Source organism: Suncus etruscus, chromosome 12, assembly GCF_024139225.1.
Source record: "Suncus etruscus isolate mSunEtr1 chromosome 12, mSunEtr1.pri.cur, whole genome shotgun sequence".
Lineage (NCBI taxonomy): Eukaryota > Metazoa > Chordata > Mammalia > Eulipotyphla > Soricidae > Suncus > Suncus etruscus.
Window position 1 is genome coordinate 71,346,983 of NC_064859.1, and position 14,881 is coordinate 71,361,863.

General features: G+C 32.9%; 1 long non-coding RNA gene across 1 annotated transcript in view; it reads left to right on the plus strand.

Moving 5' to 3' along the window:
- Positions 1 to 14,619, plus strand: part of LOC126024097 (uncharacterized) — a 451,235-nt gene extending 436,616 nt beyond the window's left edge. The window contains exon 3 of the long non-coding RNA XR_007500874.1: positions 14,501 to 14,619. This is a non-coding gene — a long non-coding RNA (uncharacterized LOC126024097). The remainder of the gene's footprint in view (positions 1 to 14,500) is intronic.
- The last annotated feature ends 262 nt before the right edge of the window (positions 14,620 to 14,881 follow it).

The window sequence follows — 14,881 nt, forward strand, 5'->3', positions numbered from 1 at the left end:
CCATCACCTATATTTTGCATATAAATAAATGAAACCTCATATAGTTTAATTGATTTTTTATAGAGTGCTCTAGTTTATATTGTTTTTCTTTTGATATAATTTTGTTCAATGTTCATTCAATTGTTTCAAGCATCCTCAGGGAAAGCAATGTAAGTTTCATGTGGCTCAATAATACCAGAGAGCTTGACTTAAATATAACTGCAATAGGAAAAAAGCTAAAAACTAAGGACTGGAGTCATAGTACAGTGGGTTGGGTACTAACCCTGCATGCAAAACCTGTGTTCCATCCCTCTATCCAATATTGGTGCCCCCTACACCACCAGGAGTAATTCCTGGTTGCAGAGCAATGACTAATCCCTTAGCACTTCTGGGTATGGCTCCAGGAAAAAAGCAAACAATAAAACTCCAAATATTCGAATTAATCTGAATAATATATTTATTTTTTGTCATTACCATTAAAACACACCAATTGCTTTTGAGTATATGGTTTCTTAGCGGCAATAAAGTAACTTAACCATTATCCTGCAGGAAATAAAATAGCCTAAGAATGCTAATTAAGGCTAATAATATTATTCAGGTTTTACAACATTACATACTGTATATGTGTATATCTGTGTTTGTACATTTAGAGAAAGTGAGAATCATCATTGATTGTGTATTTTAGCTGACAAACCCAACATTGCTTAGACAAAGCTTTCCATGTTTATATATTCAAGGGTTAAACTTCAGTTTTCTCTACTCTACCCTTTTTATTATAAAAAATGCCTTGATGCATTGTTGTAGTTGTAAGAATGTTAGATATCTAAACAGATCATCAAGAAGGTAGCGAAGGGACTATCCTCTAAGTGACCCATTCTGGGAGCCAGGATAAGATTGAATAGATCATACATCATAAAATTATGACTAAAACTAAGAAGCTAAGTCAATATATTTACCATTGCAGAGATGCAGCAGGTCACAGGAATAATTCTTTTTTTTTTAATTTTTTTAATTTTTTTATTTTTTGGTTTTTGGGCCACACCCGGCAGTGCTCAGCGGTTTCTCCTGGCTGTCTGCTCAGAAATAGCTCCTGGCAGGCATGGGGGACCATATGGGACACCGGGATTTGAACCAACCACCTTTGGTCCTGGATCAGCTGTTTGCAAGGCAAACACCGCTGTGCTATCTCTCCGGGCCCAGGAATAATTCTTATCATTAATACATGTGTGTGTAGAACTTAAAACAGAAGCAACCAATACAAATGTTCCTGACAGCAAGGGGTTCTTAAGTTTTGTGTTATTTACCTCCTATATTTTTATCTCTGTATTTTCTCCAAATAAATGTTCTCTATAGTCCATTTTTTTTACTCTTTTCCTATTTGTTTCACAAGTATGCTATGTTGCCAAAAATCTTTCCTATATAAATGGTCTTACATTTCTGGACAGAGCCATAGTGTCAGTTGGGTTTGCTTAGCTGCAGTTTACCTAATGCTAATAAAAATCTTCTTGCTTTCCACCTTAAGATTGACTCAGTGTGATTGATTAAGTGAATTCTGTTATAGTAAGTGTGATTTTTGATTACTTATTTTAGTTTTTGATTTTGTATTAGGGCTCCTAAACCATGCAATAGTTTAATCCTGAAATTGCAAACAGGCTATATTCCTGGCCATATGAAGGTCCTGGGAATCTAATGTGGGTCTACGTCATACAAGACAAATGCTCTGCCCACTATACTATTGCTCAATCCCTTTCTGATTGATATTTAATGATATATTTGTCTTTAATATTTTAGTTTTGTTGTTGTTTTATTCCTGCTTTATTTTTGATTTTCTACCTTGTATAATTATATATAAATAGCAAATGCATAATTCACAAAATTTATTTTTGTCATATAAATACATAATAAAATATAAAGTAGGTTACTTACCTCCAAAATTATAACTTAACATATTTCTAATAACTTAATATATTTTATTATCCATTTATTTACTTTTTCAGTTTAATTTATATTGCTGCACATAGGTTTTCAAATTATTCATGGGATTTTTATGCCACTGTAATTGAAAAATTTTAAGAAACCTTTTGAACTATTAATATGGCCATATACATATATAAAAAATACAGTGAAGGAGAAAACTAATAAGTTGAGTTTTAAATTTTATGAAAATTGGGGAAACCTATTGCTAGATCTATTAGGTAAATTAGAATTTTTATACTAAGTTAATAAGTAAATTTTATACTGTATATCAATATCAAACAGATGCTGATAAAATATAGAAATAATTTTATGATTAACTTATATTTTGTTCAGAATTGAACAAATGTATGAATATTTTGTATAAATAACTTAATTAAAAAGCATCAATTTCAAGATTCCTAGAATATTCCTTTAATATTCCCAAAAGAATGTTTTTAAAAATATCTTTTAGGGAATATTTGAATTTAGAAAATATTTGAATTTGAAGTTCTCTGAATACACCAATATTCTGAGAAAACTGTGTATCTCTATATTCAAATTGAAAACCAGAACATCTGGCAAGTAGTAAACATTTAGAAAAGATAATAAACTGCTTATTTATATATTTATTTATTTATTGGTCACACCCAGCAGCGCTCAGGGGTTACTCCTGGCTTGGTGCTCAGAAGTAGCTCCAGGCAGACATAGGGGACCATATGGGATGCCAGGATTCAAACCACTGTCCATCCTGGATCAGATGTGTGTAAAGCAAAAGCCCTACCACTGTGCTATCTCTCTGGCCCCTATTTGAAAAGACCTCTGAAATGGATTCCAAAAGGAGCATCAGGGAGAGAAATAAGCTTTGCAGAAGGTCATTTGATGTCACAGAGCATCTTTTCCTACAATCTAGTTAAATTGTTTAGCAGTTTACAAAACAAATCCCATCTCAGTTTTAATCCAGTAATTAATTGAGCCCTATAGACAAGCAAAGGCTGTGCATAGGAACTGAATATGGTCATACTTCCTTGACCTTAATAAATCAGGTTTTGAACTGCCAGATGGGAATTTGACATGAGATGGCTGCTGAAAGAAATGGAATTCATTCCATACGTGTCAATGTTCTTTATATTTCTCAGAGATAAAGGATAATTATAGTAAATGCAACTACCATCTCCATATGTAAATGTTTTTGAAATTTTTATATTAATTTTATAAATATCTTTGAAAATATAAAACTAACCAGTAAATTGAAAGCAGTTTTATGTTTTTCTGGTCACTTTGGGGAGAGAATCAAATTTCTTTGTAAAATAATAAAATATAGTTTAGTATTTCATACATGAAAGAGCTGAAGGCAGAGATCTCAAGAAAATGAGAGTTCTATAAACTCTGCCCCATACTATGGATAAACTAGGTCTTCATGTGAACAAAACAACTAAACAGGAAAGCCAGTAACAATGGAAGAACAACCAAGTCAGTATTCCTCATGCTAATAAAAGCAATAATAGCAACAATTTTCAATGGATAATGAGATCTGTAAATCAATTATTTATCTTTCCATTTTTAGTACAAGTTCTTGGTTGGCTCACTAGTAAAGTCTTCAATAAATAGCTTCCTATTGAATATAATTTACCTCCTAAGGGAAAAGCCAAAATCAAAATTTATTATGTTTTATGTCAAAAGATGCAGAATCTCACAAAAGATTATATGAATTTTGAATATATAAATACTTGCATCTGAGTTCTACCTCTTTCCTGTTAGTTGTCTGACTTAGAGAAGTCACTAATCCCTCAATAAGCCTTGACCTGACCACATGTAAAAATTGGGGGGAGAAGTTTACATCTACTAAATTGGCTGTTGTTAGTAAAGTGGCAATGGTCATCTGAAATATTTTTGCAATGATCGCACAATCCTCTCAACAGAGAGTGTAGATTGTTTATAACCTCTCGCATTGGAAACAAGGAATAAATGGAAAGTGTAAAATGAAAGTTAATGTAAATAATGATTGATTTTCCAGTGTTTCTATATTGTGGTCCTATTTTATTAAACTGACTAAAATCAGTATGGAACATAATGTAAATGTTGTGTAGGTAAGTAGTAAACTTTAAGATGCAAAATATTAAAAAAGTAAGTTTAGTTGAAGCATTCAAAACCGAATGATTAGGTTTGGATACTAGAATACAACAAATCTCAAAGACTATTCTGATCTCTAAGGCTAACAGTAGGTTTCTTTACTATTCAAGATTTTACTGAGATAGCTTTATAACTTCAAAATTATGAAGTAATAGCCTAACAGAAGCAGTAATAGCACTGTTGGCATAAACACTGAACACGGGTCCAGGGCAATCTATGGATATGCAGCAGTCTTAGCTCAAAACAAAGCATGGCTTAGTCTTCCTCGTCAATCTTTCATGACTCCAGAGAGAAAGACTATGTTCAATACCTTATTTCACCATAAAAAGGGGTCACCTTCAGGTCAGATTCTAGAAATCCCATGGCCTACTGACACAGAGGTGGTGCTCTCTGACAAGAAACAGTGGGACCACATGATTCATTCAATAGCTGAAGGTCTGTAGTTTCCTAAAATTCATGGCCACATTTCTAAGCCACTGACAAGATATTGTGCATACAATAATGTCCACTATAAAGTGTGCAGTGGGATGTTATTGGTCAATCTGTAGTTGGCATTGTAATTATTTGTAACTTTATCAAAACTATGTTACAAAAGAAAAAACAGACGATCAGGAGTTTAAGATGAAGTTAAAAGTAATTTAAATATCTTTACTTGTATTGACGTATGCCTTCAAATTGGGGGAAAGGGGGTGTCACACCTGTTGGTGTTCAGGGAAAATTGCTACTCTGAATCTGTGCTCTGGAATGACCCCTGGTGGTGGTCGTGGATTTTAGATGTTTCTAGGAATGGACTCTATCAGCTGCATTTAAGGGAAGCACTGTACCTACTGTTCTCTCTCTCTAGCTCAGTAGTGCTTTCTTAAGCGAAGATAAAAGGGCAGAGATTTAGATAGTATCACAATTTAGATATTTGAGAACAACATTAAAGCAAGCTACGGCAATGATAGTGTTCTCACATATATGATTTGAGGTTGGAATGATGAAAGATAAAATTAGAAATCATAACATTTCATATTGTAAAGGTGGGCAAAATTTAAAAAGTCTCCTCACGTTGCATTTAATGTTGATTTGCCCTGCGTGGTAAGAAAGGAGGTATTTTTTATGTTTATTCCTTTGGAAATGACCTCAAATCTTTATGATAAATCACAAATAATAATTTTACTCTTTTTTTTGAATTTTTTATATTCTTTATTATTACAAAATTTTTATAATTTTACTCTTTTTAAGGCATCTGAAGAAGTAATAAAATTCATAAGGCCAGAACTTGATGAAGCAGCTGAGTGCCCAGGACACAGTTTAGTTTAGTTTTTTTTTTTTTTTAAAGAAACTTTCTTAGGTTCTTTCAGTCTGGAATGTGTCTTGCGGGATTCTATGTGTGAGTGTTTCTTTAAAAATTTGTCACCTGCTTACCTATTTGATCACTCTCTCTCAGATCACTGTCCTCTATGAACACTAGGGGTAAGGATCACTCCACATTGGACAATAATAACCTAAAGAATAATGAGAAAAATACATCTGGTAAAGATTTCAGGAAGAGCTTTTTATTTTGGAGTTTATTGTTTTGTTTTTGGGTCACAGCATTTTAAATGATACAGTATAGATATGCTGTTTTATGGAAGATAAACGAGCTGAGAAGTAACTTTTTAAATGTAGATTGAAGTGCTATCAGGTGGTAATTAGCTGCAATCACTTGTTGAGAAATCATAGTTCATCTAGGATATCAAGATAGTAGAAGTAAGGGAACAAAGGAAAATAGTACTTAGAACTTTTAAAATAAAGCTAGAATATGACATAAAACTGAACAATTCCTTAAAGGCCAAAATGGCAAAAATGAGCAATGTTTACTAAGTAAAACAATACAATTAGATTGTTTTTTTTTTTTCCCAAGGGAGTGCTTTTTAAGCAAAGTTCAGAGGATTTAGGTGTTTCGGGGAAGGTTGGCCAACAGGCATGGACAGCTCAATGTTCAAAGCTGGTGTCATTGTACCAGATTGTGTTTGGTAGAGGTCTATCCTTGGGACTACTAATGTTCCTCAAAGCACTACTAAAAGTGCTCTGAGCACAGATTCTGAACACTCTTGTGTTGCCCAGAAACTATAAACAAAACAGAAAATGAATTCAACAATATAGAACAAAACTACCTTATGTCTATTAGGGCTTTCTATGGAATGTGATGTAGTCTCAAGCTTCAGAATCAAATGTATTTATTCATTGTGACATCTATATAACAAGAAGAAATATTCATGTGGTTATCTGGATACACTCAAAAGTAATATTTAATAAAATTTAAATACATTAATTATAAAAAATAACAGTCTGTCGGTTAGAAATTTGCTCAACCAGATCAATTATATCTATCAAAACAGGATCACACAAAAATACTAACACTGTAGGGGCCGGAGAGATAGCATGGAGGTAAGGCATTTGCCTCTCATGCAGAAGGTCGGTGGTTCAAATCCCGGCATCCCATATGGTCCCCTGAGGCTGCCAGGAGCTATTTCTGAGCATAGAGCCAGGAATAACCCCTGAGCACTGCCGGGTATGACCAAAAACCAAAAAAAGTACTAACTCTGTAATAGATAATTATGATTTCATAAAACGATTAAAAAGAAAAGCATGAAGATTATAAAAAATAAATGTATTCTTATCCATAAATATCACGAGTCTGCATAACCGGGTGTGGCCCCAAAACCAAAAAAAAAAAATCATGAGTCCACAAAGGAAATTGAAAAGAAATTAAAAGTAATAGAATCACAAATAATATGTATGTTTGAAAAAACAGAGGATATCATTAAAATATAGAGCAAATAGTATTTTATGCACAAAATATTAATAATTAAAATAAAAATATAACTTATAAAAGCACCCACAACTTGAAATGCTTAGAAAACTTAAACTCATATAAAATCATCTGCATACTAATGTTTTATAATACTAATATAATAGATAAAAATAATTAATTCAAGCTATATGCCATATCATAAAACAGAACTATACAAATATTTTTATAGCTCTATAAAAGTTTAGTATTATTTTTATGAACAAATAATTTTATTTTAAAATGTGTATCAAATGGCAAACTAGAAAAGATAAAACAGATTTTAAAGATAAAAAGTTAAAAGACTCAGAGTGATTTTCATATTTAATATACATTTATGTCACTCAAGACTGTGTGGTAAAATGGAATTAATTGACCTACAGATCAATTAAAATGAATAGAGTGTACAAATATATTCAGGCATATATGGCCAATTGATTTTTATCTCAGGCAGAGCACTTCAATGCAGATAGGATAGTGTTCTCATAAATGAAACTAGAACATTTGGGTTTGTATTCTATTAAAAAAATTGGAAAAGAGCCATATGCAATGTTGGTGAGACAGTAGAACAAAAATAGCCTTAATTGTCTCATTGATTGCATGTGGAATTATAAAATGTTACATTTACTTTTGAAGATTGGCGGTATCTTACAAGACTAATAATATTTTAAGGGTATGATCTAGTAACCATGTTTTGTGATATTTACTTCAAGAAGCTAAAATGTTATATAAATGTTTTATTTGTAATTATTGTCAAAATTAGAATCAACCTATTTTTACAGTGTTTCAGTTGGTGAGTGAATAAACTGGTACTGTTTATTCAGGATACCATGACAAAATTATTGATTGGAAATTAAACAATAAATATTTGTTTTTAATAGTCCTAAAATCTTTATAGCACAGAATAAAGGCACTGGCAAATTTAGTATCTGCTGAGTTGCCATTTTCTGGCTCAAAAGTTCCATCTTTTCTTCATCTCCACTTAGAAGAGAAAGCTCCTAACAGTCTATTTTCTAAGTATGTTTATCCTGTACATAGAGCTACAACCTTATTATCTAATCATTTTGCAGTTACTGTATCATAACAATGTCATCACAATGGGGTTAAGACTTCACATATTATTTGGGGTTTCACAAACATTTAATCTATAACAAGTAACAGTAATATATCTATGTAAACCAAAAATTATAATTAATGGGTTACTTTGGAAAAGGATGCTGATACTTTTGGAGACAAATATACTTGTATATATATATACATACATATATATGTATATATATATATATATATATGAAAAGTTTAGTGCCATTCTCTCAATTGTTAACACCTGAAATTTCTTTAATAAATAAAATATATTGAAAATAAAGCCAATATATATCTATGCAAAACTTAATTCTAAAGGTTCTTAAACTTGTTTGAAATACCAAATTCTAATCACTAGATAAATCCATAGTATAATTTTTAATATTTAATTTTAGGTTACCTATACCAAGATAAAATTTATAGAGATAAATCATATGTTTATAATATTGTATACATCTTACTTTTCTTTTATATTTGCTTTTTCTTTGACATAAAATGATATTTTAATGAAAATTTAAAAAGAAGTAAGTGAAGATTTTAATATTAGAGTGTTCAGAGAGGAAACACAAGGCAGGAGTGCATGTTTTGGATTGTGAGTGCCCACATTCCTGTCTCAACTCTACATGCTTCCCTGAGCACTGAGCTGGAAGTAAACCCTAATCACTTATAAGTGAACCTAACACCATTATATGAATATATATTATGTGAAAAAAATTTAAGTTTTTGGGCCACATCCAATTATGCTCAGGGTTTACTTTTGGCTCTGCACTAAGAAATCACTCCAGGTGACGGAAATCATAAGGGACGCCTGGGATCTAAATCGCATTAGTTCTGGGTAATCCACGTGAAAGGCAAATGCCCCTGCCTCTGTGCTATTGCTCTGTCCTGTGAAAAAAATTTTTTTAATTCTAAAGGACTAGTTTGCAATACTTGAGGGAAGACAGAGGGTTAGCAAATTATGACCAAATAAAATAAGTATGATCTGGAAAAAAGGAAGAAATCAGATTTTGCTAGACCTTACATGTTGGTATGAGAAACTCATGTTTTAATTGAGTGCTATAAGTGCTTATAGTAAAATAAGTTTATTTACCTTCCTTTAATCTGCACTCTAGTGGAACAGTTTATAAACTGCACATACTAGAACTAAACACTACAACTATCTAAAGGCATTGGAGTGCACAGAAGTTGAGACATATGAAAATAATTTTCTACATAAATCAATGTCTATTTTTAAAACTATGTCATTCTCAATAAAAGGTAAAAATAGAAGTTCTCTTTGAAGCTGCAAAACAAAACCCTCAATAAAAGAAAATATAGTAAGACTTTGTAAAAATAAGATGATGTGTAAATAATAAAGGGGGGAAGGAGAGTATATGAGTTAAATATTTACCCAGATGCTAAATGACTTACAAAAACCAAATCATTGGAAGCTGAAAAGATAGTACTGTGGAAAAGTTTCTTGCCTTGTATATGGTGGACCAAACTCCAATCAAGGATCTCATACAGTCCCATACAGGAGTTACCCCGAGTGAAAGTAAAAAGAGATTCTGAGCAACACTGGGAATAGCCCCCAAAACAAAACAAAAACCACAAAAAAAAAGTCATTGATGCGAAAGTTGTGCGTATTATTCACTCTTCAAATATAAGTGAAAATATCAGATATTTGTATTTATATCAAATATACTAAGTAGCTTTGGGGAATAAACTGAGAAATATTCTAAAAGTGAACATTTTTTATTAAAAAGTAGGGCATAGACATTTAATAGGAGTGAAAACATAACCAAAAACTTCCATAAGAAAATTAAAAATGGGGGCCAGAGAGATAGCACGGAGGAAATGCGTTTTGCCTTGCATGCAGAAGGTCGGTGGTTTAATCCCGTTATCTCATATGGTCCCCTGTGCCTGCCAGAGTGATTTCTAAGCATAAAGCCAGGAGTAACCCCTGAGCGCTGCCGGGTGTGACCCCCCCCCCAAAAAAAAAGAAAATTAAAAATGGAGCCGAAGCGGTGGCAGAACAGGAGGGCAGTTACCTTGCAAGCTGCTGACTTATGATGGACCGCCGTTCAATCACTGGCATCCCATATGGTCTCCCAAGCCAGGAGCAATTTTGAGCGCATAGCCAGGAGTAACATCTCAGTGTCATCGGGTGTGGCCCAAAAATCAAAATGCTAATTAATTAAATTAAAAAAAGAAAATTCAAAATAAGCTTATTCTAAGACCATAAGTCAAAATAGCCTACATATAATCACCCTCCATATCTTTCTTCCAAGTTTCATGAAATATATTTTACAGTTCACTCTGACTTCAACTATAGGTACTGTAAGGTCCAGCCTTCACAAAGCTTCTGCCTTACTGGATCTCTATTTTTCATTTCACTAAACAGGCATTTTAAGATTTTTAAAAATTCAGGTACTAAATAATAAGTGTGCACACAGCTGAGAAAAATTCAGCCCTACTCTTTATTTTGTTGTTGTTTTGGGGTCACACCTGGCAGTGCTCAGGGGTACTCCTGGCTCTGCACTCAGAAATCACTCCTGGCAGGCTTGGGGAACCATATGGTATGTCCGGATTTGAACCACTGTCCTTCTGCATGCAAGGCAAACTCATGCATGTAGGCAAACGCCCTACCTTCATGCTGTCTCTCCGGCCCAGCCTTACTCTTTCTGTCTAAATTCCTAAAATAAAATATTGAAAACATTTTAGGACGTATCATGTATCTTACAGAAAATAATCCTGAGTGAATAATCAATTTTGAATTATGCTATTGGTGACTATAAATAAGTTAGCTGGTGAAGAACTTTTATTTATTAATCTCTGCTAGTATTTTAGATAAAAATTCAACTTATGAAAATTGGCCTTTGGACTGTTTATTTTTCCTGTGAGGGAGGGTGGTTAATATTGAGCTAATATTTTATCATTACTCACATTCCAAATTAGGAGAGAGATGCTTTCCCAACAAAATTCAAGATCAAAATTCTTTTATCAGTCTTTCTATAAACTTACCAATCAGAGAAAAGAAGTCTTACTAAAATTGTAGAAAACAGTATAGTCAGAACATAATCAAGATTTTTTTTCTGTCCCTAGTAATATTCAGATTACCCTATGTACTAGTTTTAAATCAAATATAATTTCAGAGAATCCACAAATCACTTCTGACACTTTGGGTTATTTAAAAATATCATTGAAAGATGATATTTTTCATTTTCATTTTCATTTTTAAACTTTATTTTTAATTTCTTATTTTAAGACAGATCACAATTTGTTAATTTAAAGGAAAAAAAACAAATATAAATACTCACAATTTCAAATATTCAACATATATCAAGATTTCCTTTGTATCAAATTGTCCTGACCTCGCTGAGCTACTGATTTTGGCATCATTTTAAAAATCTAAAATAATTATTCATTTTAGGATAAATAATTTTATTTTAAAACTGACTAAGCAAATTTTCTTTGGCCATAGACATAAGGGAGTGTGTCTATGTTATTTAGGTTTTTAAAGAAAATTTCAAGGCTGTTTTTGTTAAATATTAAAGTTCAGACCTTGTTAAAGTCCTTAGATATACATAACATATATCTTTCCTTTGTCTTTCTAGTCAAATATACTGAGGGTGTAAAAGACCAACTGGGTTTAATTGCAAAATTTTCAGGCATGCCAAAGGTTATCAATAGTATTTCTCAACAAAAGAAGACTGCCCAGGAATATCCAAATCTTTCTGTGTGCTTTGTCTGTATCAGTTCAGCTTAGTCACTATAGCAATCAACAAAACTATCTGAATAACAACAGAAAGTGTTAGACAAAGAATGATTGAATTCAATCCCCAGCACCGAATAAGATCCCCTGAGCACAGCCAGGAGTAATATTGGATTTACTAAAAATATTGCAAATAAAATTGATAATTCCATTTTCCATTAATCCATAATCTATTATGAAAGAGCCAGACTGCAGTCATGACTTCAGTGTTAGTCTTAGGCCCTTCTCTTAAAGGACTAAGCACATTTCAGGAAATACCATAAAAAAACACAAGACTGTCATGTCACCCTTAGCAGCCAATCAGGCAGCTTAAATTCACCTGGCACTAATCTTTATTGCCCTGTCTGAATCCCTCCATGAATAGACATCCTCATTGTAAATCCTTATTTAGTCAGTAACTTGCTTTAATCAATGAACTTAAGCCTAGGAAGAAATTATTTCTTGTTAGAAAATCCCTGAAATGGTCATCCACCAAGAAATGTAATAATGTGGAAATCCCCAAAACTCACTATACAAGGGACAAGAGAATTTGGGTGAAAGTCTACCAACTTTGGTATACTCCCTAGTGGCTTTTAATAAACACCAGATTGCATCTTGGATGTCTCTGATTCTTGGGTTGGATTGGGAAATTGGACCCAACATTTATAGAGATAAGTAACATTTATATCTGTGAGTCATTATTATTATGCTATTCACACTAATATTGGATGTGTTTGGCACTTCAATAGGAGAGAAAATATTATCAGTTCCGTGTTGCTGAGATCCATGCTGTTAAATGAGAAAGTGAGCTTTAAGTCAGCTCTTCTTGCTTTGTATTGCCTTCATACTGCTGAAAATAGCATCAACTTTGAATGATTTGGCTCTTAAGTACATTCGAGATGTAGGAATTTTTTTTGCCAATGTTCATCTTCATTTGAGACCTATTGCTATTAAGACAACAATGACAGGAAAACTCTTTGTAAGTTTGTTTGTTTGGTATTATGAGCTGAACCAGTGTGAGATGTTTCAGAAGCATGTCTTTTTACTGCTGAACTACATTACTGAATCTCAAAGTTTGTTTTTATTTTCCTTTGTGTAATCCTCTAAAGCATTATTTCATTGTCTTTCAAGCACTTTCCTGCAAATACCCTGATCAAGCACTTTCACAAAACAAAGCACACTAGCTGTATCTTACTTCAGTGTTCAATTCTATTCTCTCTGCTGACCCATCTACCCAGAACCAGCAAAGCCCGAGTTTCAAGTCTTTTAGTAAATGCTCTAAAAGAGTCAGCTTTGTACCCTGTCATATTTGTATATCACTTGTGCTTACCTTAAAGCTGCTGCTTTACTTTTTCTCATATATTTTATCTTTTCTGTCCCCTTTTGCTGATCACCAATATTCATTATCTGGTTGGAAATTTGTTTGTAATTATAAAACTTAAATAAAATCTGCATGAATAAAAATTAACTTTCATACATTCCTCTTAACAATCCTCACTGCCCTTTTGCTTACACATTGACAATTTTTTTATGGCTTCACCTCTCTTGTCTCCCAATTGTTTCTGCTTTCCAATTGGGTTTGCATTCTGATCCTAAGAGTTAATGCTTTAAGTCATTGTTTAATAATAGGGTCTTATTTCTGCATTTTAAGGTTCTTTCTCATTTGTGTTCCACATGTCAGGACATAGGGCTCACTCACTCACATCCCCACATGGCATCAGCTTACACTTTGTTTTCTTTTTCTCTGTAGAACTGATTTTGGGTGTTTTAGTCAGCTCTGTCTGCTTAATATCCATTTGGTATTTCTGGGTTCTGTTGTTTGCTAAACGTTTTCTTCACAAACACCTTCTAAGTTTCTGAATCCTATCCTTCAACTGTTAAAGGACAGTAAGGTATTTTCAACGACATCATTCCCAACATAAAATTTAATCTTGTGTTCTTCAGTTTCTTTGCTCATTAACTTTAAGAATATTTATCATAGATTTTCTTTTAAGTATAGACCTTAATAACCTCTCAATTTTAGATGATGATCTGTTCTCATTTGAAAACCTTTCTTCTTGTCCTTTACTCTTTGGGCAGGGTTTATTTTTTAAAATCTTCTTTACCTCTTCATCAAGTCTTGCACTTTTTTCCCCATGTATTAGATATGAAAGTCCAACAAGATTCTAGGTTTGATTCTCTTTATATACTCACTTAATGTATTTTCCAGTCCATAATTAATTCTTCACATGATTTCAAATTTCCTGCCAGCTTTCAGCTGATATTTTAAATGTCTGTTATTTTGAGAGTGAGTTACGCAGTTACACTTGAGCATGCAACAGGTCTTCAACCTAAGCCATGTGTAAGACCCCAGGGTATGGTCTTGCATTTCCAAATAAAGATCCTGAATCTCAAAGTTAATCCTCTTGCATTTCTGGTTTTTCTACCACAGATCAATCTGCTTCTGAGGTGAGGAAGGCTTGATTGTGGAAGTTCCTGAACTTGTTTTATTCCCTTACGTATGTGTTGATTTATTTCCTGCTTTGGCATTTGCTTCCAGACCCATGTCCCTCCAATTCCATGGATAGCGGCATGCGGCTTCTGGTACATGACTCATAAACATTTTGATAAAAAAACTCATCAAGTCCTCAATCCTTATGGTGTCATATAAATTATGACATTCATATAAATTATGACAATTATGGTGTCATAAATAGAAGCATACCATGGAATAAATGAGATTTTGCTTCTTATTGCCTATACAAATAAGAACTAGAAATCACTCAGACCATGAATTCTACTTGTTTTGACACATTCAACAGATTTTCTACCTGATGACATTGAGTGGATCCAGTTTCACTAAATTACACTATGGAGCCATTGGAGAGGTATCAAGTTAAATTATACAATTTCCTTTGATTCTGGAAGCTCACAAGGTAAAGTGGAGGTAAGTGATTATGCAGAATTGATTTTATTCAAAGTTGGAACAAAATTTAAATAGTGACAGAGCTTTTAGGACATGTGAAACAAGAATGTCAATAGGGCTCCCACATGTTCCCAGCATTCCTTTCACTGAACAAATCTTTGACTACAGTAAAGACTTTATGTTGTTCAGACTCAAAACTCTTTGATAATGACTGAGTTGTTACAAAAATAGCACAATACCAGGGGATATACGAACATAGATGTTAGGTATGGTTTGA